At 31.5% G+C, this 24,123-nt stretch overlaps 1 protein-coding gene and 1 long non-coding RNA gene across 3 annotated transcripts in view; one reads left to right on the top strand and one right to left on the bottom strand.

The window, feature by feature from the left end:
- Positions 1 to 1,043: 1,043 nt before the first annotated feature.
- On the bottom strand, positions 1,044 to 10,881 carry LOC143257283 (uncharacterized). Of its 2 annotated transcripts, XR_013031762.1 has the most exons (5): positions 10,763 to 10,881; positions 4,404 to 4,464; positions 4,002 to 4,059; positions 2,695 to 2,776; positions 1,044 to 1,248 (listed from the first exon to the last, which is right to left on the bottom strand). It is a non-coding gene; the product is annotated as an uncharacterized LOC143257283 (long non-coding RNA). The 2 variants fall into 2 exon arrangements; XR_013031763.1 differs by lacking the exons at positions 2,695 to 2,776; positions 4,404 to 4,464; positions 10,763 to 10,881 and having other exon boundaries at positions 4,002 to 4,354.
- LOC143257282 (uncharacterized) overlaps positions 1,170 to 24,123 on the top strand; it is a 33,821-nt gene continuing 10,867 nt past the window's right edge. The window contains exon 1 of the mRNA XM_076515723.1: positions 1,170 to 1,306. The gene's annotated coding sequence lies outside the window, so the exon portion shown is untranslated. The remainder of the gene's footprint in view (positions 1,307 to 24,123) is intronic.

The raw sequence follows: 24,123 nt of genomic DNA, 5'->3' as shown, positions 1-24,123 counted from the left end.
ACGCTTACAAAGTCATAATAAGAGTCACTAAAACATCTTTAGAGAGACCTAACTGATATTGTTAACGACAGACTGACGTCATTACAGCATGAGAGAAGCTTCGGCGAATGTTTACATTATCATGTATAAAACTGCCAAGATAAAAAAGTCGGGACTTTGATGTAGTTTCTATTTCAAAAGTGTGAGTATGGATACAACTGAGAAGGCTGCCAATTTGCCGACTTTATCTGCAACCATAAAGAGCCAGCGGTTTTGTATTTTAATCTTTCAAAACAATCAAGAAAAAATGACCAATTAAGTATCAGAACTACTTACAGGTAAATGTGTTTACTATTTGGTACATCGTAAGAGTACCAGAAAAGTGTTTGTACAAAAATTCCTCTTTGAAGATCGAAATTCAGTTCTCGTGACTTTAAAGTTAGTTCTTTGTAGGTTTGAAGTGAGTCACAGCCATTATTAGACGAATCTGTGAAGAACAGTAATGACCACCCAGGTGATGAGTCTACCAAACGTGTCTCGCCTGATCTCTTTGTAAGTAACTTATTGTCGTTATCGCTAATATCGGATAACATAGTTGATAAATAGTTGAGTTATACAATGTAATGACAAAGTGATGTTATGGAAAGTATACTTAATGAAACAAAAGAAAACAATAGACAATGTTAACCTATAACCATTGCAGTTAAGTAGATGAAAGTGTTATTGTTATTCAGTTCCATGGGTAGAACAGACAACAATTAAGCTTGGATAAGTTGATTAAAACAGCAGTAAGTTTAACTGTAACTTACAGATTACGACAGTCAACCAGGAGCCTAAGATGAGTTAAAACACTACATTAACTACTATAAAATCGATTATTATAACAGACAATATGTAGGATGAAACAGGTTAAAACAACACAGGAAGTATAATTTGTAGTACTGGACTCTAGGTTTAAGTAACCACGTGAAGAATCATTTTAAGAACTTCTTTGACAGTTACTATTTGTAGCGATCTGAATGTAAATACTTTAAACGACAAATAACAACAGATTAAACAGAATAAATTATCAAGTAAGACTTTATTTCCTGGTAAACATTTATTACTGCAGAACAAATTAGCAAGAGGTGAGTCTATCGCCATCTATCACCAAGGTTTCTCCAGTAATGAAGGAAGCTTCACTTGAAGCGAGAAAAGCGATGGCAGTGGCGACCTCTTCTGGTTGTCACCACGCCCAAGTGGATAAATACGAGCTTCATCTTTCATTGTCTATAATATATACATTTGAAGAAGTCCAGTAACTGATGCTTTGAAAGTTAAAAATAAGGTTTGTATATAAATATTACATAAATATTTATATGATATCAATTATTGACATAGAGTGGTCACCTGTTTTAACCACTGACAATACTGTACAGTAGTGTATTGTCGTGACGTCAGTAAAATGTGCATATGCCATGAATCGCGAGAAGAATTATGCATTCTGTCGGAAATAGAACATTATCACATATGAACGTTTAAAGCAATAAATACAAATGGTTGTTACTCTTAAGTTGTGTGTGATTTACTCTTAAAACAGAACACTTTTAGGGACCTAACGTGAGTATCTTTAATTCATACACAAACATTTATAACCTTGTTAATAAAATGGAAGCAGAGAAAGGTGTGACATGGGATTACATATTTGTGTACATGGTGCATACAGATGACTCTTGTCACTAATCTGTGTTTGTGAATTTTGACATGTTACTAAAGGCCTCATTTTGCTTACTACAACTAGGCAAAAGTTGTTACAGATCTCTTTCTGCATGGTCCTGGTGTCCGAAGTTGAACCACATTCCTTTTTCTAACGTACATTTTTCTACGTTTTCTAACATACGTCTATTACACCTACTACATGGTGTAAATTTTAGAAATAATTATCTTTAAATTATTTTTCTAATTGGTTTATATTATGAAAATATTAAAAAGATTTTATGTTTTAAGAATTCGTTAAAACGTGTTATTAAATGTAAACTTTCGTATGAATTTCATTAATATTAGAATCATTTGAATTTTAAAGGACACCTAGTCGTCGTTAGAGGAATATTGGAACAAGGCATTATAAGCGTATTTACAAGCATGAACACAAAACAGTGTATCACCTGACCAAAATGACTTAATGGATCAGTTTTGTTATTTCGGGAATCGAACACCGCATAAACTACCATTATACCACCAGAAGACAGCTCAAAAATTCTATGCAGCGTGTTTATCATAACCATAGATAAATCTACACAACATTACTTTAAAACCATTTTTTATGTATAAATTACTCACTAAGGGATCCATTACTTTGTTGGATAGAAGGTCTCTGGTAACATTTGACTCACAAATAAAAGAAAACTGAAATAAAACTATATTGTAACGAATGTCACTAATTTATGTTGGGTTTCAATAGTTATTTTGCATATGAAATAAGTGATTCATCCGTTTTACGTTTAGTTATTAACTCTTCATGTTGTAACATTACTACGTAAATGAATCCAGGTTGTAATAAACAGTATAAGCGCAAGTTAGTAAATAAAAAGTTAAATTATAAGTCCATATCATATAAACAGCCATCAGAAACCAACAATATCTTTGATTTTAATTAACAACAATAACTAGTATTGTACATGAATCTACTGAATTTTTTCTAGTTTTAACTAATTAAATCATATTATAGTAATTTACCAACAAACTGATACACTTTTCACGTACTTCCTTCGTGACTAAACAAACAGTTGAATAGATGTTGGTTTCTATAGTTGCAGGACTGTAAAATAAAAATCAGTTGAAAATAAAAAGACATATCAACATGTAAAATATTTAAAGTATTATTTACGGATAATATTTTATCACAAGTTACATCTTTTACGGTAGGTAAGAATATTTTTATAGCAGGTGCAACTATACACAAGTGTAATAGCTGTAATTTTTAATAAAGCAAACTTATATCAAAACTAGTATTTACTAAACGTAACTGTTGGTGACATCAGTTTGGATGGCTGTTTGTTTGGAATTAATGAGCTATCTGTGCTCTATCCACCATGGGCATCGAAACCCGTATTGTAGCGGTGTGAGCCCCTAGAAACTTCATTGTGTCACTGGAAGGCAGATGACGTCAACCAAAGTATTCGATTCTATTCATATTCACACGACACTTGATATTAAAAACTAATATTACCACAGTGAATAAATATTGCAACAAATACTACAGACTAAAGTGAAAATAGATTTGGATATCCTATTGGTTTGTTTTTTTATAAATAAGTTAAGAGATTAATGTGTAGTTTATATATGGGGCCAGGAGCACTCTAAGTTAATTTGCCAAGAGAGTGAATATTTGGGGTCTTCGATGTGGTCTATGTGTGACAGTCAAATTGAAGTATTCGGTCACACAAAACTTATCAGATGATTGATAGTGAATTCTGTTAAGAATATCTCATTAAATGTATGAACGGTCATGCACAGATTTGTGTAGGTTTACGTGAATTAGTAAAAAAATTTTTATAATATTACTGCTTTGAACTTTTACTCGTTAAATTTTACTTATTTTATGAAGATACAAAGTCCATTTTTATAAGGAAATGGAAACTACAACGTGAATGGAACCATATTGTACAAAGAAGTTAAACGGCCAGGTATAACTGTTTTTAATTTTAAACTGCTGACAAGACGGAAGGTATATGCGTTATAGCAAAGGTCACCACAAAGGCTTTTTTCGAACTTATGACCTGTAAAACTGGATTGACTGCTACTGTATAACGTGCCCATAGTTGATAATGTAGAACGTGTTGAAAAGCACATTGTCTCGAATCTTAAACCTATCCAACAGTAACTAATACAGTAACCAATAATCCACTCACACCATGTATTCATATTCATTCAAATGAAAGAAATTAACCAATATCCTATCTTGTTGATAATCATAGTTTTGATAAATTAGGATAAAAATAATCCAAAATTTATGGAGTGTCCATAATATAGAATAATTTTACCTTTTGTTGGTTTAACAGGAGATAGGTAACTGACGAAAACAACTGTTCTTTTCCTGTTCTGAAAGACACTGGAAATAGCTTAAAATTCTTACTGATCAAATAATACACAATCACTAACTTTTCGGTGATCAAATTTTTACTGATCAACTGTCTTCAGACAAAAAAATCAAAACTTTGTTAATTTGTTTTACAATTTTAGCGGAAAACTACACAAGCACGAAATAGTAAACAGAAACCCCGCCTACTCTAGTGATTGTACTATGAACCCTCAGATTCACCAACAGAGTAGGCTAAACATTAGGCTACGGCCACCCCTAAATAAAAACATATCAAAATATCACATGTACCGAAAATGTTCATACAAATATCGATTATACAGAAGGAAAGAAAGAACAAACTTACTTTACTGAGTTTACTCTGACATGCTTGGAACTAAGGTCTGAAAACAATGAAAAGACCAAAACTGAAAATAAAGAGAGGATTTTATTGTTTCAGTAACAATGTTTTTGAAACTAACAAAACTGTTAATTTGTTTCATTTGATGTTTACATTAAGTCACTTTCTCGGATTATTAATAAATAAATAAATAACTCATTTTGTGTGTATAGTTACACCAAGACAAAAATAGGAATACACCTTAGTTATTTTAAAGAATACTTACTGTTATGATTTAGTAAAGATGACTGAACACCTTGTTAATAATAGAACTATATTTTTGTAGCGGAGATGTAGAGTAAGCTGCTGTTTCACTTGTAATACTATGTTGGAGGGTTACTATTATGCAACGGAAAAACTGTATGTTTTTGAACCTTGTTCACTAATACACTTAAGAAAGTCTCAATACATATTATACAACTTTCCGTTCAGTGGTGAGGATTACTGTAACAGAGACATTAATTATTGTTAATTTGAATGATACCATTAAATGAAAAGCCCTAATGAAATATTACATTGACAGAATGCTGTTACTGAGGTAGCCATGTTTTCTTTCAAAACATCGGTTCGCTTAATTGTAGATTTCAGTTTTAAATAAATAAAACAGAAACCAGTTTTGTGTTGTTAGCTTCTTCTCATGACTGTATAAGGAATTACATTTCATTAATTAGGGTCTCATTTCGGTATTGGTTTCATAAAGAAAAATAATTAGAACGTGCTAATGTACCTGAGCACGTGTGCCAAGTTTAGTCCCTCTGGCGTTTTAATGAGGTACGAACATGGCGTCCTCGGTTTCTGAAGGGTACAAGCAACATAAAATGTGATACCATATTCGAGCTCAACGACCGTTAAAACCCTGTCGTAGACCAAGATCATATCTGGTTGACTTCCTGGAATCGTCTTACTGCCCCATGACAATCCCCACATCGCATTGATAAGGACGCCACGTGCCAAAATTGTTAGTGCAGGTTCTATAGCTGTTACCCAGACAGAGGAAGCAATAAACTTTTAACTCACATTGTTAAAATGAAGGGTTTGATTTCATCTGTGGCCAAAAGACAAATAGTTCAATGTGTAGCTTTGTGATTAAAATGTTGTGTTATTGTTGTTGTTTTGAATTAATCACAAAGATACACAAGGGGCTATCTGTGCTATGCCCACTACGGGTATAAAAACCAGGATTTTAGCGTTGTAAGTCCGCAGACATACTGCTGTGTATAAAAGACTTTCAAAAAAGAAACAACAACAAGAAAAAACCTAACAATCAAGTTTGGAACTACGAGGGAAAAGTTAGTTCTAATGTCCAGCCATCTAGTGTCAGCCAAATAAAAGAGTTTGAGAAATATTTTAACAAAGACACGAAAAATATGTAATATTACTAAATTTTCTTACTTTAGTTCTGAATTGTTTTCAGACACCGGTTTAAATTTTATGATCTAGTTTTCTTGCAAAGGTGTTTTCTTACAAAGTACGAACTGAGAAATAAATTAACTGCTTACAGAAAAACCCATAAAAACACATCACGGGAAAATATTACAAAAAAACATAAGAGACAGAGACATAAATCTTCGTTTGGTTTTTATTTTTCTTGCTCTACAACAACAGAATGGTTGTATATTTTTAAGCGGGAATCTGCTGATGTGGCTATCTGCACTGTTTTCACCAGCGGAATCGAGTCCTGAATATCAGTATTATAACTTTTCAGGCTTATCGCTTAACAATCATTAACATGGTCATAAAAACTATTGAAATAAATATTTGTTAGAAATTAAAAAAAAGTCAAATGCCGCATATTCTAAATACAAGAACGATTGACTTTTAATATTTTAAATTTCTAAACGCAGAGGGCAGCACAGCATGAGCAGCACACTGTAATTAGTCTTATAATCATAGATTTAATTTGCAAAACCAAAGAAGGTATGTCTGGTTGTTAGTATCCAATCATAAATTGATGGTAAAAAGAGATAACTTTATGTATCGTAAGTCCTATCGATGATCACTTAAAGTAAGTTTGGTGTGTTTGTCATTAAACGTCAAGTTACACAATGGATTATCTACGCTAGGCTTATAGCGAGAATCGAACCTTGAATATAAGCGTTATCAAACTACAGATTTATTGATGAGTACTTTAGTAATTGGTCAAATATTAAAATAGGTCAAATGTCACATACACAAGTGGTCCAGAAATTTCACTGTAGCTTGTGTTTTGTATTACACCTGGCCACATTAGATGAACCATGGACAATACAGGTTAACAGGTTAGTTAGATAGAATTTAGTGTGGTTACTAGTAATAAATACTGTAAATACAATTGCATTATCTATATTACAGTGTTCTAATTACAATTGTAGTATCTGTACTATGGTGTTTACATACATTTGTAGTTTTTGTATTATATCATTGAGAGGCATCACTAAATATGTGAATGCCCCAGATTATTAATTGTAGCAATAAACAGAGAAAAATGCCATACAAATAAATATATTTTTCAAAGTAATGATGTTTAGAAAATTATATTTGAAAGAAACACATCGAGAAATGTGTTGCTTTTCGAATAATCTGAAACTGCAGTATAGGCGAATTTTTTTAAAAAACAACAATGTTTATTGACAGAACAACAATGTTTTAAGCAAACTACCAAAGGTCAAATAAATACAGAAGCATCAGTTACAACATTACTTCAGAAAAACACACCGGGGATTTCAGTTATGTGTTGAAGCTAAACAAATAGATGCTTTCGGAGTTACAGCAGGTTACCGAAGCTACAAACTAAAATCGAAGAAATGTCTTATGAATGTTGAACTAAATCAGCAGATGTCAGCGAACCTGTAAGTAAATATAGAAACTTACATGTTTAACCTGAAGATTTCGATTAATGAGACGACGCTATAATCGGACCATTGTTCTCGGCTGGTGCAGGATATACTTTACAAGTATAGTTTGTTTGTTTGGAAATTTCGCACAAAGCTACTCGAGGGCTATCTGTGCTAGCCGTCCCTAATTTAGCAGTGTAAGACTAGAGGGAAGGCAGCTAGTCATCACCACCCACCGCCAACTCTTGGGCTACTCTTTTACCAACGAATAGTGGGATTGACCGTTACATTATACACCCCCACGGCTGGGAGGGCGAGCATGTTTAGCGCGACGCGGGCGCGAACCCGCGACCCTCGGATTACGAGTCGCACGCCTTACGCGCTAGGCCATGCCGGGCCGACAAGTATAGAGAAGAGGTCATGTGGTCAGTTAAATCAACCATGTCCGTGTTAAAATCAGAATTAGTAATTAATTGGAGAATGTAGGAGTTCGTCAACAAAGTTTGACAGTTTAATGGTGTGTCTGTAAGAGTTTTTTCACGAAAGAAACTCATAGCAACAGTAAACAGGAAACAAGCTGTTTCTTTGAGTAAGCCAATAATCACCCTTTTACTAATATAAAAGGGCTGGTAAAATAAGACCAGTGAGATTGTTAGTTACTCATCTAAGTAATAACAACAGCTGAGTATCTCAGTCAGAATCTCAATGGAAGAAAAAGATGTCTTTATACCCAAGCTCTTGGTTAGTGTTATTAATGCCATTATTCTATAACACCAGTCACCATGGTAATAGAAATAACTGACGATCTATAATTAACCTTAGCATATTAGACTGTATATACGTGTGTTGTGTAAAATGTTTGAAAGTATATATAGTGTTTTTATTGAACATTTTGGGTTCGAGTCTCTTTTTTTTGTAAGTAAAGACTTGAGTTAGTGCGTATGAGTTCCATTCGTCACGACATCCTAAATTAAAAACAAATTTTGCACCCGACAGCGGGTAGTATTACTCGAAGCTCCAACGGCTAAACAGATTCAACCCACTCCTTTTGCCCGCAGGTCAGTCAACGACCCCATCATGTGACAATTCTAAATTTAATTGTATTGTCTCTAATATATAGTTATGAATACAATTTAAGTGTTTCTACTATACAACTATAAATACGATTGAAGTGTCTGTAATATAGAGTTGTTAATACAATTGTAGTGTCTGTTATTTAGAACTATAACTACGATTCAAGTGTCAGCAATACAGAGTTCCAAAAAAAGTGTAGTGTCTATTCTATAGATCCATAACTACGATTGAAGTCTGTAATATGAATTTGTAAATACGATTGTAGTGTTTGTACTATAGCGCTATAAATACGATTAAAGTGTATGTAGTATTGAGTTCCAAATACAATTACAGTACCGTTCTATAGAACTATAAATACGATTCACGTGTCTGTAATACAGAGCTGTAAATATAATTATAGTGTCTTTTCTCCAGAACTATAAATACGCTACAGTTGTATAGAAAGTTGTATATTCAGTTCTATATATTCTGAACGCAGTCAAATCACACAGTTGAACTAGATTATTATCCAGGAATACAGGCCAGCATTTGATTGTTCACTCGCGTGGAAATTGTTTAGAATATAACGGTTTCAAACACGTTCAAGTTTTTCAAATGATCTATAAAACTATTGACTTTCCATCAGACACGCTGCAATGAATGTAGTATTTCTATGTCAGAAGAAACTGTTTTTGTAAACGAGTATTTGTGACTGAAATTGATCTAGAATATAATACTTTGGTTGATGTCACCTAGGTGATGTACTATTTAATATAAAAATTCTATAAACAATATTATATTTGGTTTATTTTGTTCTTAATGATCACTTTATTCAAAATTAATAACTAGAGGCTGAACTGAATGAATTAGTAATGTTTTATTTAAAGCAAAAAATGTATTACATCAAAAAGAAAGATCAGAACAGTCAACCAATAGACTTAGATCAGTTAAATCACCACCTAAACTACCATCACACAAATAAAAAACATACGGAATAAATTAGCACATGTGTCAGCTTCCGGTCAGTTACCTCTTTCTTTGTGAACCTGACGATGACCGAAGAAGGTCGAAACGTTGTTCGATCTTCTATGTAAAATATTTTCTCAACCCAAACGAGCCGTTTATGCATATAAATTTCTCAACAAGTGGGTTTCTCGACATCACTGATTATCATCAGTTTTATTGTTGTAGAAGAAAAACAAAAAGCAAAGTTATGGGTAAATGACAGTTTTAGCGCCATCTATCACCAGAGTTTCTCCGGTTATATACGAAGCTTCGCTTGAAGCGAGAAAAGCGATTGCATTGGCGACCTCTTGCGGTTCTCCTATGCGACCAAGCGGATATGACTAGGCTGCTTTTTCCATTAACTGTAAAATATAGATTTAAAGATATTTAGCTGCATTTAACGTTAAATTTCAATGTTAAAAACTGAAAGATAAGTGTATATATAAATTGTTCTTACTTATTTATAACTTATTCAACTAAACCGAATAAATCAGAGAATCTTCTGGCATAGAGTTCAAAATTATCTTAAAAGAGTACTTGGTGTATGTGTCTAAAATAAATATCTCCCGTTAGTTATATTCAGTATTAAAATTTTAAATGATTATAAACCAGTATGATTTTTATCAGAATGGTAGAAACACACGCTATCTAACAGGGCTCTGAGATTAGATAAACAAACAAATAAACTTGAAACTGAACAATTAATTACTGTAAATAAATAAAAACAACATTACCAACACCTTATGATGACAATGGAGAAATAAATTAGACACAATCAACATCAAAAAGCTTATTCTGTACTGTTCATATAAAAAACAGTTCCACGGTGGGACAGTGGTAAGTATTCGCATTCAAAACCCAAAAATCATCACTTCGACTTCTCTTCACGAAGACTGAAGATAACCTATTGTGACACAGTCATGAACCAAATAGCTTACGGATCCATTACTTTGTTGGTTAGGAAGTTAATAGTAACATTTGGGTTACAAACAATAGCAAACAGAAATGACACCATATCTTTGTTAATTATGAGGTCCTTAGTAACATTTGGGTTTCAAACAACAGTAAACAGAAATAACACCATTACTTTGTTGGTTAGGAAGGTCGTAGTAATGTTTTGCTTACAAACAAGAGTAAACAGAAATAACATCATTACTTTGTTGGTTAGGAAGGTCGTAGTAATGTTTTGCTTACAAACAATAGTAAACAGAAATAACATCATTACTTTGTTGGTTAGGAAGGTCGTAGTAATATTTGTGTTACAAACAATAGTAAACACAAATAATGCTAATATTTTAACAAATACCAATAGTTTATGTTGGACATCACACAATGTCTTTCATTTTAATTAACATTCTTGTACAGTATTTTCTATGAATCTATTGACTGTTTCAAATCATTAAAAAAAATCGTATTATAGTTATATACCAACAAGCTGATACACTTTTTACATACCTATCAGTGATGTCGAGAAACCCACTTGTTGATAAATGTATATGCAAAAACGGCTCGTTTGGGTTGAGAAAATATTTTACATAGAAGAGCGAACAAGTTTCGACCTTCTTCGATCATCGTCAGGTTCACAAAGAAAGAGGTAACTTACCGGAAGCTGACCACATGTTGAAAGGGGTTGTGTAACTGTGTGTCGAAATGTAGAGGGCGGTATTAGATGTTTGAATATATAATTTTATTTATTTTATTATATTAATATAGGTATAAAGGCGTTCCTTTATATTGGTTTATTTTGGGTTTAAGTTGTTGTATAAGTAAGGCTTCTTTAATTTTGCGTTTGTTTATGTTTGTTTCTTTATTTAGTATTTGAGTGTTTTCTATGGTTATGTTGTGCTTATTTGACTTGCAGTGTTCGAAAACGTGTGAAGGTGACTTTTTATGTTCTTTGAATCTGGTTTCCATTTTTCTACTTGTTTCTCCAATATAGAAGCCGTGGCAGTTATCACATTGTATTTTATAAATAATGTTGGTGTGGTGTTTGTCAGTGTAGTTTTTACATAGTATAGACCTCAGTTTTGTGCCTGGTTTTTGAATAAATTTGGTATTAACTGGAATGTCATATTTTGTTACTAATTTTTGCCAAAAGTTGGTTATTTGTTTGCTGATGTCAGGAATATATGGTATACAGCAGTATATGGTTTTGTGGTTTTTTTATTCGTGAGCTGTATTTACTTTAGTTGGTTGATTTTGCTTTCTGTCTAGGTGTGTGCGTATAATGTTTTCTACGGTTGTTCCGTAGACATTTTTTGTTGTTTTAAGTTAAGCACAAAGCTGTACATTGAGCTACCTGCACTCTAACCGCCAGGGTATCGAAACCCTGTTCCTAGCATTGTAAATCCGTAGACATACCACGGTGCCAAGTTAAAGAAAATAACAAATAAATATAAAGTTTTATTGTAAAAAGTTTGAAGTGTATTTAGGAGGTTTTAGAGATTATGCATATGAAACTTGAGATTTTAGAGATGAAGAAAAGTTCTTTACATTTCAACATGAAAATTGGACTAGTAAAAACAAAAAAAGACTATCATATCACTATCATATTTATAGATACTGTCCCAGTATCAGACTTATTTATATACACAATAATTTCTTTTAAAAAGACATAATTTAATATTTAATTATTTATCTGAAACCTAAAGATAATAAAGTCAGAAATGAATTATGCTTTAGAGCCATGGAAGAGAGAGAGGACAAATAAAAATGCATTTGGTGGTTAAAGATTTGATCCGTAAGTATCAATACACACGTCTAGATATTAAGTTCTGCACGTTGTCTTGCATTAATGAGAAGTTTTTTCTGATTCGCCTTTTCAATACAAGTCATGAATTTCAGTATGTATTATTAATCCTTTTCCTCTGACAACGGATGGCCTATTGTTGTAAGTTCTCTAAATTGTTGGGATCTTATAATGTTTACTGTATTGTTGCTCATTTTTTCCAATTGTATAGTTGTTCGTGTATCTCTTAGACATGACATAATATATATACACACAAGTGACCTAGTAATGTAAGACATTGTGTTGTTGTTCGTGTTTCTCTTAGGTATGACATAATATATATACATATATATATATCACGGATGACCTAGTATTGTAAGACATTGTGTTGTTGTTCGTTCCTCTGGCGTTAGAGTGAGGTACGAAAATGGAGTCCTCGGATTCTGAAGTTTACAAGCAACATTAAACGAGATACCATATTCTAAGTCAATGACCTTTAAAACCTTCTCGTAGACATACATCATGTCTGGTTGACCTTTTGGGATCGTCTTGATGCCCCATGACACTCCTCCGCACATCGCATAGATAAGGACGCCATGTCACAAAATTGTTAGTGCAGGTTCTAGAGCTATTCCCAACACAGTGAAAGGTTCTACTTTCACATCGTAAAAATTAAAGGAATATCGGGGGAAGTTAGACTTAAACTCCTGAAATCTAGTGACAGCGAAATAAAACAGTTTGTAAAATATTTCAACAAAGACATGAAAAGTATGTTATATTGTTAAACTTTCTCACTTTGGTTCTGAATTGCTTTACGTTTCAAGACACTGCTTTATATTTTGTGATCTAGTTTCCTTGCAGGAAATTATTAATATGGGCATAAAACTATTGAACTGAATATTTGTTAGAAATTTAAAAAAAATTGTAATTCCTTATATTCTAAATATAAGAAGGATTCACTTTTAATATTTTAGCATTTGGAATAACGAAATTGCTGAACGTAGAGGGCAGCGCAGCATCAGTAGCACACTGTAATTAGTCTTGTGATCACAGATTTAATTAGTAAAACAAAAGAAGGTATGTGTGATTGTTAGTACCCAATCATAAATTAATGGTAAAAAGAGATGACTTTAGGTAACGTACGTCATATTTTTGATCACTTAAGGTAACACAGCATTAAATTCGCCACTATCCTGGTACAGATATGTGGAGGGATTCACATCTACAGAACACACACTTTATTTGTTCAATCACATTAACTCTATACATCCCTACATTAACTTTACATGTGAACAGGAAGAAAGCAATCAAATATCATTTCTTAACCTCAAAATTACAAGAACCGATATACAGTGTAAAAGAGCAATCCACCGAAAAATTACCCATAATGGGCTATACATTCCTTTGGACTCAGCACATGAAACAAAGCAAAAATTCAACATACTAAAAAACCAAATAAACATAGTCATAAAACTATGCTTACCAGATAAAATTAATGACGAATTAGACAAAATAAAACAACACTTCATCAACATCAATAAGTTTCCTCCACAAAGCGTATAAAACATTATACGCACACACCTAGACAGAAATCAACTAACAAAAGTAAATATAACCCATGATTTAAAAAAATCACGAAACCATATTCGGCTGCACACCATATATTCCTTACATCAGGAAAAAAATAACCAACATTTGGCAAAAACTAGCAACAAAATATGACATTCCAGTTAATATCAAATTTATTAAAAAACCAGGCACAAAACTAAGGTCTATACTATGTAAAAACTACATTGACAAACAAAACACCAACATTATTTATAAAATACAATGTGATAACTGACATGACTTTTATATCAGAGAAACAAGTAGAAAAATGGAAACCAGATTCAAAGAACACAAAAAGTCATTTTCACACGTTTCCTAACATTGCAAATCAAGTACCCACAGCATAACCATAAAAAACACCCAAACACTCAATAAAGAAACAAACATAAACAAACGCAAAATTAAAGAAGCTTCACTTATACAACAACTCAAGCTCAAAATAAACCAATACAAAGGAACTCCTTCATTGTTACATGATAGGAAACAGTTGTCTAAACATTTGGACATTTAGAGTTCTATAGAGAAAACATTTGTGAGACGGTCAATTAGCTTTTACTAATCACGTGATTTGTTCCCAGGTGTAGAATAACAATGTTTATGTAGATTCACGTATAAAATGAAATAATTTCGATCCCTCTATATACTCAGCAACATATGGAAACTTTCTGATTATGTAGAAGTCATATGTTTGGAAAAGGCCTAGTGATAAAAACAAACTACATGTTTAGCGTCTCTGTCTGATTCATATTTTTAAAGGCTTCTCTCCTCACTTTTTAAAGATATTTCCCCTTTTTTGAATTGTCGTTTTTTTTAATCTTACAAAGACACACAGAATATAACTGTTTCAAACACGTTCATGTTTCTCCAATATAGAAGTCGTGGCAGTTATCACATTGTATTTTATATAGAATATTGGTGTGGTGTTTTTCAATGGCTAGAACTGGCGATATTTGTTTCAAACACGTTCATGTTTTTCATATGATTTATAAAAACGTCGACCCCCATTGGACACGATACAACAAAAGTAACATTTCTGTGTTAGAATTGTTTTGATAAGCGAACATTTGTGTAATTGTATAAACAAAGCTTCGTTAGAAGCGAGCAAAGCAATTGCATTTGCGACCTCTTGCGGTTGTCCCCCACAACCAAGAGGATATGAATGGGCTGCTTCTTTCATTACTTGTAACATACAGATTTAAAGATATTTAGTTGCATGTAACGTTAAGTTTCAATGTTAAAAAGTGAAAAGTAGGTGTATATATAAATTGTACTTATATGTATATCTATAACTTATTCAACTAAACCGAATGGATCAGAAAAACTTCTGGCATGCAGTTGAAAAGTATTGTAAGAGGTTATTTGATGTTAGGTTTAAAATAAATATCGCCGGTTAGTTTTTATTCTGGTTTTATTTTTGGAACTTCAATGACTGTTGTATGTTTTACGAATTCATTAAAATTTCTTACTCAAACAGATGTATTTTTGCCATGTTATATTCAGTATTACATTTTTAAATAAATTGTAAACCAGTATGATTGTTATCAGTATGGTAGAAACACACACGCTATCAAACAGGGCTCTGGGATAAGATAAAGAAACAAATAAACTTGAAACTGAACAATTAATTACTGTAAATAAATAAAAACAACATTTCCAACACCTTATGATAACAATGGAGAAATAATTTAGTTTTATAAAATGTGTTGTATTTATCATAACCCCACATATTCCGACACGATCAACATAGCCAGATGTGACATAATTGTCATAAAACACACACATGAACCGAATAGCTTACGGATCCAGTACTTTGTTGGTTAGGAGGTTCCTTGTAACATTTGGGTTATAAACGATAGTAAACAGAATAACACCAATATTCTAACAAATACAAATAGTTTAAGTTGGATGTCACACTAAATCTTTGATTTTAATTAACAATAGTGTACAGTATTTTCTGTGAATCTACCGACTTTTTCTTACTTTAAATAAATCGTATTATAGTTATATACCAACAAAGTGATACACGTTTCACGTAATTCCTTTGTGTCTAATCCAATAGTTGGGAACATATTTGTTTCAATAACTCCAGGACTGCAGAATAAAAATAAGTAGAGAGCATTAGTAAGTAAAATATTTAAAACATTACTTACAAACTTTAACAACTGGGTGACCCCAACCAAAGAGTTCTATGCTTTATAAATTCTCACATATATCAAACATTATACGTTATTAATTCTAATAACAGAAATTAAACTGAATATAAACTATAGATATTCTATTAAATAATCATTTATAAATAGAGTAAGAAATACATGTATAGTCTTAAGTGTGACACCGGGAATAGCCTGTGTTAAACAAGAATTACCAGAGGATTGACAGAGGGCGCTGTTAATGTGTAGCCGAGCTGTTTGTTCTCTTTCAACTCCAGTCTGAAACAACAAATATAGAGACGGTCATGCTCAGAAAACCTGTTGTTTGTCCTTACGTTAAATTCCTAAGAAATTTCTCTATCGCTTGAAAATTTTTATTCTGCGAACTTCCTATATTTCTCTAATTTCAAGACCGTTTCCAAAAATATAAAGTGTATTTTTTATAAAGAAGTGGAATTCACAATTTGAATAGAATCTTGTGCATGAGATCAACCTAAATGATAAAGCGTTTGTAGTGTTGAACTACTGGCTAAGAGATAGTTACAAAGCAAGTAGCACACATAATCACAAAGGCTTAATTGAATCTTTGATTTCTAAAAGGATTGAGTGCTACTATGTCACGGGTCCATAGCTGATAGTGCAAAACGTGTTAAGCAGCATCACATCTCGAACGTCAGATCTTTCCGACAGTAATTAATAGGGTAACTAATAATTCAAATAATACTGATTAAATAATATCTTATCTTGTTTATAATTAATCGTAGTTTTGTTCAGTTGGGATTACGGTACTCCAGAATTTGCGAAACATTCATAAAATACGTTAATTTCAACTTTTGCTATTTTATCAGGAGATGGGTAACTCCTCAAAATTATTGTATCGTTTTCGGATCTGGAAACAGATCAAAATTCTCACTGATCAACTGTCTTCAGATAATAAAAACACAGATCAAAACTGGATGACTATATATTTTTAGCATCAAAATAAACTAACAGCTTTACAAACCTTCATTAGCTGTACATAATTTTGAACTCGTAAACTAATCAACAACACCCACCGCCAACACTTGGGTAACTATAGTAGGATAATCTATGGCTGCCAATCATAAACCCTGAGGTCAGAGATGGCAAGTGTAAGAGACTTGAGAAGTCATAGATTCCCCAAATAGGAGAAGAAAGATATCTTTTTCCTGAATGTCCAAAGAACACTTTCCTCTTCTTATTGTGTATAAATAAACAGCTTTTTAAACGGAAATACTCCTTATGGAACATAATTTTCAATAACTCAAAAATATTATACAGTAAAAACAAATGTACCCTTCCCAAGTGATGGGAATAGTTCAATTCAGTCTAACAATTTAAATTATTTCACGAACTTTAGAAAAGTTAATTGTGTTACATTCTTGGTTACACTCAGAGTCAAATCAGCAAATCTTGAATGTCGATGTTGAAAGTTTTCAACAATAAATATTGGTTTTGCTGCATCTTTTGGGTGTTATATAACACACCTGTTTATATTGTAGTTTACTAACTTTAGAAAAAAAAGAGAACCATTAAATATAGCTTCTTGATGTAGATAATTTTATCAATGGCTACTTTACGACATCAAGAGAAAAACTGGACTAGAAGATGGCGTTAATCACAGGAGGGTGAAATGTAATTAGTTTTGATTATTTGTTTGAACAATATAAAACACTGATATGATAAAGTTAAAATAAAATAAACAACATCTTATTTATATTTCTCCATTTATTATAACTGCGAAATAATTTTTTCTTCTATAAATTTACATACATTAATGGATATCTAATCATTTAAGTTCACGTTTAGGAATTGGTATTGCCACTGCCGTGGTGTTATCACGCCTGGGAGCGAGGCTAGCTTTGACTGGAATGTGCTTAAGAATGTGAAGCAGTTTCACCTTATATTGTAAAGGTTTGACGAAACATTATATTGCATAGAAGCATTTAAAACATAATCTAAAGGTTTTACCAAACATTATAAAACATAAAAATATCTAACACATAAATGTTTAAATGATAGTTGCTGATAATGTACCAATATATAAATTATGCCATATTGGTTTTTTAACTGAAGGAAAATATGTTCATGTAAATTGTAACTGTTGTAACCAGGATGGAGATATTATTGAGAAGGGCACTTGTGGGTGTGTCCTAGTTTGACTTTTAATTAACATTGTGAGAGAGAATAAATAGGCAGATACTTAGTTCTGTTTCCAAGATTTGTCCATTGTTTGATATATACGTAACTGGTTTCAACTTGAAAAATATGTTTAATAAACAAAAAGCAAATAGTTGTACACAGAGAAATAAAAAATAGAAACAAGTGTTTGTAACAGTTTCAAAGTTTTGTTCGAAAACATTAAAACTGAGTGGACACATGGTTAAAGATCAAATATTTTTATAGTCTTAACTAATACACCTATTATACATCATGAAAATGTTTATTTTTATTTAATACTTAATAAAAAACACAAATATTTTACACTAAATTTTCATTTCTGTAAATTCACGTCATATAACATAAAATAATTCATCTCTTCTAACGACCCACGCTAGTACAGTGGTATGTCTCCGGATTTACAACGCTAAAATCAGGGGTTTAATTCCCCTTGGTGGGCTCAGCTGATAGCCCGATGTGGCTTTGCTATAAGAAAACACACACAAACACGTGCTCTTTTTATGAAAATATTATACTTACCCTGCATCTTTCTGTATGGATATAACTTTATTAAATATATTATAGATTGATTTCGAAATTGTTATAATGAATTATGCGTTTAAATTTTTATATTCCTATTTAAATATGAACATTTTTGTTTTAGATTACACTTAGTTAAAAACATAGACTTGCTTCGAAATGTAAACCACGACTTTAATTTCTCAAACAGGAATGTCACTACTGCCATGTTATGATATCAAAACTATGTGTTTGTGTTTGGGAGTATAAAACTAATCTTTTATCGTATGTTAACACCGTTTAGTGACAAAACAACTTAATAATGCTAATATATTTGAACACATTTGTTATCTCGAAATATATTAATTAAAAACTAATAAAAATATAAACATAATTATTTTTACATTTTTTTCTAATGTCTTTTATCGCTTTACATCCCAGGAAGATGAGGATGAAAATATCAACAACGGACATTTCATATCATGTAATGGTAAATACTTCTGATGTTGAATAGATAATTTTTTTATCTTTAGGTAAGATAATTCAAAGTATAGTCTAGAGGGAGGTTTTGGCATAATGTCGTGATGACATGTGACGCCTATAGAAACGAATTTTGTTTAAAAAAGAGTTAGAGAGATAGTTAGTTAGTTAATGAGTAATTGATGTATTAGTGAACACAGTTCAAAAACATAGAATTTTTGTTATGTACTATAATAATTCTCCGCCCACAATAAACATTCTTGTGTAATTTCACTACATTATATTGCAAGTGAAGCTACAGCTTACTCTTTTCCTCCACGACAAAATATAGTTTTATTATTAACAAGGTGTTCCGTCAACTTTACTAAATCATAACAGTAAGCATTCTTTGAAATAACTAAGATGTATTCCTTCTTGAACTATTTTTGTCTTGGTGTAACTACGCACGCACACATAATGCTTTTTATTTATTTATTTATTAATAATCCGAAAAAGTAACTTAATGTTGATAGAGGGTTTAATGTAAACATTAAATAAAACAAATTCACAGTTTTGTTTGTTGGTTGTATTATGTATTCTCTGAAAGATACTTTTTTCAACTGAGAATAATTGTTCATGAATGCACAAGAAATACGTGCAAACAGAAAAATCAAATAACTAAAAGTTCCAAATACTTTATTCACAAACGTCTAACTGTAGAGAAACGTGGTTAGTAAACAAGTTTCATAGTAAATGAAACCAAATAAATTTTAATTAATAAGTGATACATTATAATTAAAGTACTCAATTATAACTAAAATGTAACAGATTACAATTAAAAGTTGATAAATGATAAGTAATACATAATAATTCATATGTTAATCGTGATACATTAAAATTAAATCAATTAATTATAAATAGAACGTAATTCCTGTTTTTTATTTCTGTTTTCTAACTTAAAACGTTCACTTTATTTTGTATTTCAGTCTTTATGTATCGTCGGTGATTTAACCGTAGAATCAGATATTGAACAGATTATGAAGTCAACAACTGATACTTACGGAAACCTGGATATTTTAGTGAGTTTAGTTATTACAAAATATACAGAGTAACACATTACGTCTATACCATAATTAATTTTTCTTTTATTTTTAGTCCAATTCTTAAACATTTGAAGGCTAGTGTTCCATTATTATTTCTGGTCAAAGTTTAAACCTGGCAGACCCATCGTTTAACAGGAACATAAAAGGCTTAGCACTCCTAGTAAAGAAAGTAAACTGATAAAATTTTAACCAAACTATTTTACTTAGCCTATGATTACATTATTTTCTTTATTATATTTACGTCCGAGTAAATTACATATCACGAACAATAGCCAGTGTTTACAATTGTTTTCAAGCCTTCTTCAGCTTTAACTATCAAGTTAAATACTGTAAAAAAAAATCGTTCTCTGGAAAGATAAAACGCTTTTTGTAGTTTAATCATCTGGGACACATTTTGTAATGTAGTTTTTCTTAAAATTAATCTATACTTGTAAATAACTGCCCTTTAACAGAAGTGACACAGAACAATCAGATATTCCAACCTGAATGTGGTTACAGATCACGATATATAATCATAATCTGTACTCACTAAAAGTAAGAGGTATAAAGAAAAGAGAAATTACTTCAAATAAATAGATCATCACAGCGTGTGTTGTCTAATAACAAACTCAATCAGCATCAGTAGTTTCGGTCCTAACCCTAACAGCTGGCAAAGCACTAGAAATCAAAATGTCTAAAATTCGTGATACATTTGACATTTTACACGCCTTTTATTTTTGAATCGAAATGATTCAGATTAATATGAATATAAGAGGAAAGTAGGAACATTAAAAATGTTTTGTTCTTCGTCAGGTTAACAATGCCGGAATAGCAGCATTGGACTCAGCTAAAGATGGTTCTTTGACTCCACTAGATTTGATGTGGAAAATCAATATCCGGTAACGAAGCTAACATCTAGTAGTTAGAGAAGTAATTAAAAATTACAAACACACACACATATGTACCTAGACAAACAAGGAAAGGACTGTGTGTATATACAATTTGTAATCAATACTGCACACACACAGTAGTATTTGTTTCTAATTTATTACAAAAGGCTATCTGTTTTCTGGCCATCACGGGTATCGAAACCCGGTTTCTAAGGCTGTAAGTCCGTAGAAATACCGCTATGTCACCGGAAGGTATATAGCAGTTATATAGGAAGAATAAGGAAAATAATTTACACACATAATAAATTTATACAAAAACTAGCTGTGTTACTTGGTGTTACCCAGCTTTTTGAGAAAAATCAACAACATTTGCTCTCTGTTTCCCCGTTCCATATTTCGAAAAATATTTTGTGAACTAATGAAAACAAAATTTTAGGTTTCATTTTTGAACATAAACAACGAACCTGTTTGAAATCAGGGCTTTCTTATGAACAATGTTTTTTTGTTTTTTTAGCTGGCTAGAATAAATAGGCCCTTATGGGAAATCTTTAGATTATGTTGCACGCATGTGAGTACCCGTTCCGAAGAACAGGATAAGCCTACATCTGTTTCTCCTATTCTCCGTCATCCTTCCACGAATACTAAAATTTTACACGTATATATTTATTTAACAGTATGTTCAATTTGCTTTAATGTAAATTTAATATGTTTATATGAATGTATTACCGTACTCACTTTATGATATTCATGTATGAAACACACAACAAACAAAGTGTAATATTTTACTTTATAATATATCATAAGAAAAATCAACTTTCAGTATCTAACCATCCAGAGGAAAAAAATTAGAAAAAATACATTGGTTCACTTGATTTTAATCTCAATTTACATAATAAGTATGATAATGTAAACCTTTTTATTTTTACATAATGTATTTTATGGTAGACACCGCTATTTTATTTTATACATTAGGCGTATTGTTTTCTTTTTTCCTCACGACATTCTAATTCTGCATATATTTCTTCTCCGTATGAGTTGAATGTATATAAAATCATTTGAAAATAAATAGGTCTGTAATTAAAAAACTTACAAAAAGTGACAACTCTGCATAGATGTTATTCATGCTTTATACATGTTAATGGTAAAAAATTTACTTTTACGGGTAGCAGACGATAGACGTGCACATCAACTTGAAATTGTGTTTTTGCGCACTTTCGCCTGTGAGAATTGTGACTTGCGTATAGAACACAGCGGAGAAACAAAAAGCAAGCAACAAAGAAACGCAAATTTTTTGAGTTTCAAATGTGCACAATAAATGAACTTTATACATATACTAAATATAGATATAAAGAAAATGTTGTAATACTAGCATCTGGAAGTTTGAAGCTCTGGTTTATTGTTATTTAATTTGAAATGTTGTTTTTGATATGAAAATAAAGAAATGTTTACGTTACGTTATAAATTGCTTTTAAATCTTTTTAATGTAAAATGTAGAATTAGTGGATATGAAATATCGAGTAGTTTTGAAGTAATTCAAAAATAAAACGCATTTGAAAATAAAATTATATTCGCTTGTAATTTGCATACATCTAGAGACTATTTTCGTCGATGGGAAGCGCTGGAAAACTCTACAGGATCGTTGTGAAATAGTTCGGAAATAAATTAAAATATAAATATATATTCTCTTGAGATGTGCAACCGAAACAACTTTAGTTTTGATAGTCTCTCCATCTATTTCTGTAATCGTCAGCTTAAAAACATGAAAAGTGACACTTTTGAATCCTAGATTAATCAAATGCAATTCCTTAAACGATCGTCAGACGGAGTTAACAACACCACTAGTTTCTATTCCATAACCTGAAGCCTAAAAGTACATTAACTAATTTTATACAATGAGACACACTTTAGTCTGCATTATCTGAAAATGATTTTTATTAGTACTTTGTATTCAATTTTATTACATAATACGTGAATTCTATCTTCACTCTTTAAGATTCTTGTTAGTGTTAGCTTGATAACTGACTGAAAAATGTCAAATTCAACTGATGCTTTCTTTCAGTACTAGTTTAAACAGTTCGTAAAAAATCTGTTTTCCCCATTGAGCGACAGTAACCGTCCACCAACGTTAATATACAAGTGTAATATTAGTACATCGATTTAAGTGTAACAGATTATTCTAAATGTAATTTTTTAGTGTATTGTCAATACACTGTATAATCACTGTAAACGTTATCTAATTTATTTATGATCTTGATTATTTATTACTTTTTACCTAATTTTTGTCTTAATATAATTATACACCGTCAGAAAAAGTTTTATGATGATCGTTTCATATAAAAAATGAATAAGCTGAAAACAATGTTTATATTAAAATAAAGTAACGTAAACCAGAGAAATAGATATTTATCACCGGTTGGATTGTCTTTAAAAAAATTCTTATTTTTCCAGATCTTTCTTCTCCTCACTGGGGACAGGTTTGGTTTGGTTTGATTTTTGAATTTCACGCAAAAATACACTAGAGCTATCTGCGTTAATCGTTTCGAATTTAGCAAAGACTAGGGGTAAAGCAGTAAATTGGCAGACTTCTCACTTGTATCCATACTCACACTTTTGAAATAGACTCTACATCAAAGATCCGACTTACTTTCTTTCTTGACAGTTTTGTACATGATTATGTAAACATTGGTCAACTAGTGTCACCACCAACCGCAAACTCCTGGACTACTCTTTATACCAACGAATAGTGAGATTGACCATCACATCATACGTAAACGCGGCGGTCATGTTTAGTGTGGCGAAGGCTTGAGCCCGCGACACTCCGCTTACGATTCGAAAGCCCTAACCACTTGGCCATGCTTGAATCGTTGGTTCGCTCTCAAGATCTGACACTGATGCGTTGTTATCAAACAGAACATAATTTCATTTTTTAAAAAAGTTAGATGAACATCACTTATGCATACATAAAACGTGTATTTTTAAATAGAATTATTCAAAGGTTCGTTATCAATAATTTTAAAGGATATTTAACATAATTCAGTATTTTTAATTAAATTATATAATCTATTATAATAATACTCAGTTTTTATCTGAACTGAAAATATAATGTAAATTTACTTTTCATAGACATTTGGTAGAACAACATGTTAAAAGTTTATTAATTTTTAGAAAGAATGTCTTACGGCGTTAAAATAACATAAAAAAA

This window comes from Tachypleus tridentatus, chromosome 7 (assembly GCF_004210375.1).
Source record: "Tachypleus tridentatus isolate NWPU-2018 chromosome 7, ASM421037v1, whole genome shotgun sequence".
Lineage (NCBI taxonomy): Eukaryota > Metazoa > Arthropoda > Merostomata > Xiphosura > Limulidae > Tachypleus > Tachypleus tridentatus.
This window is presented reverse-complemented; position numbering and strand designations above follow the sequence as displayed.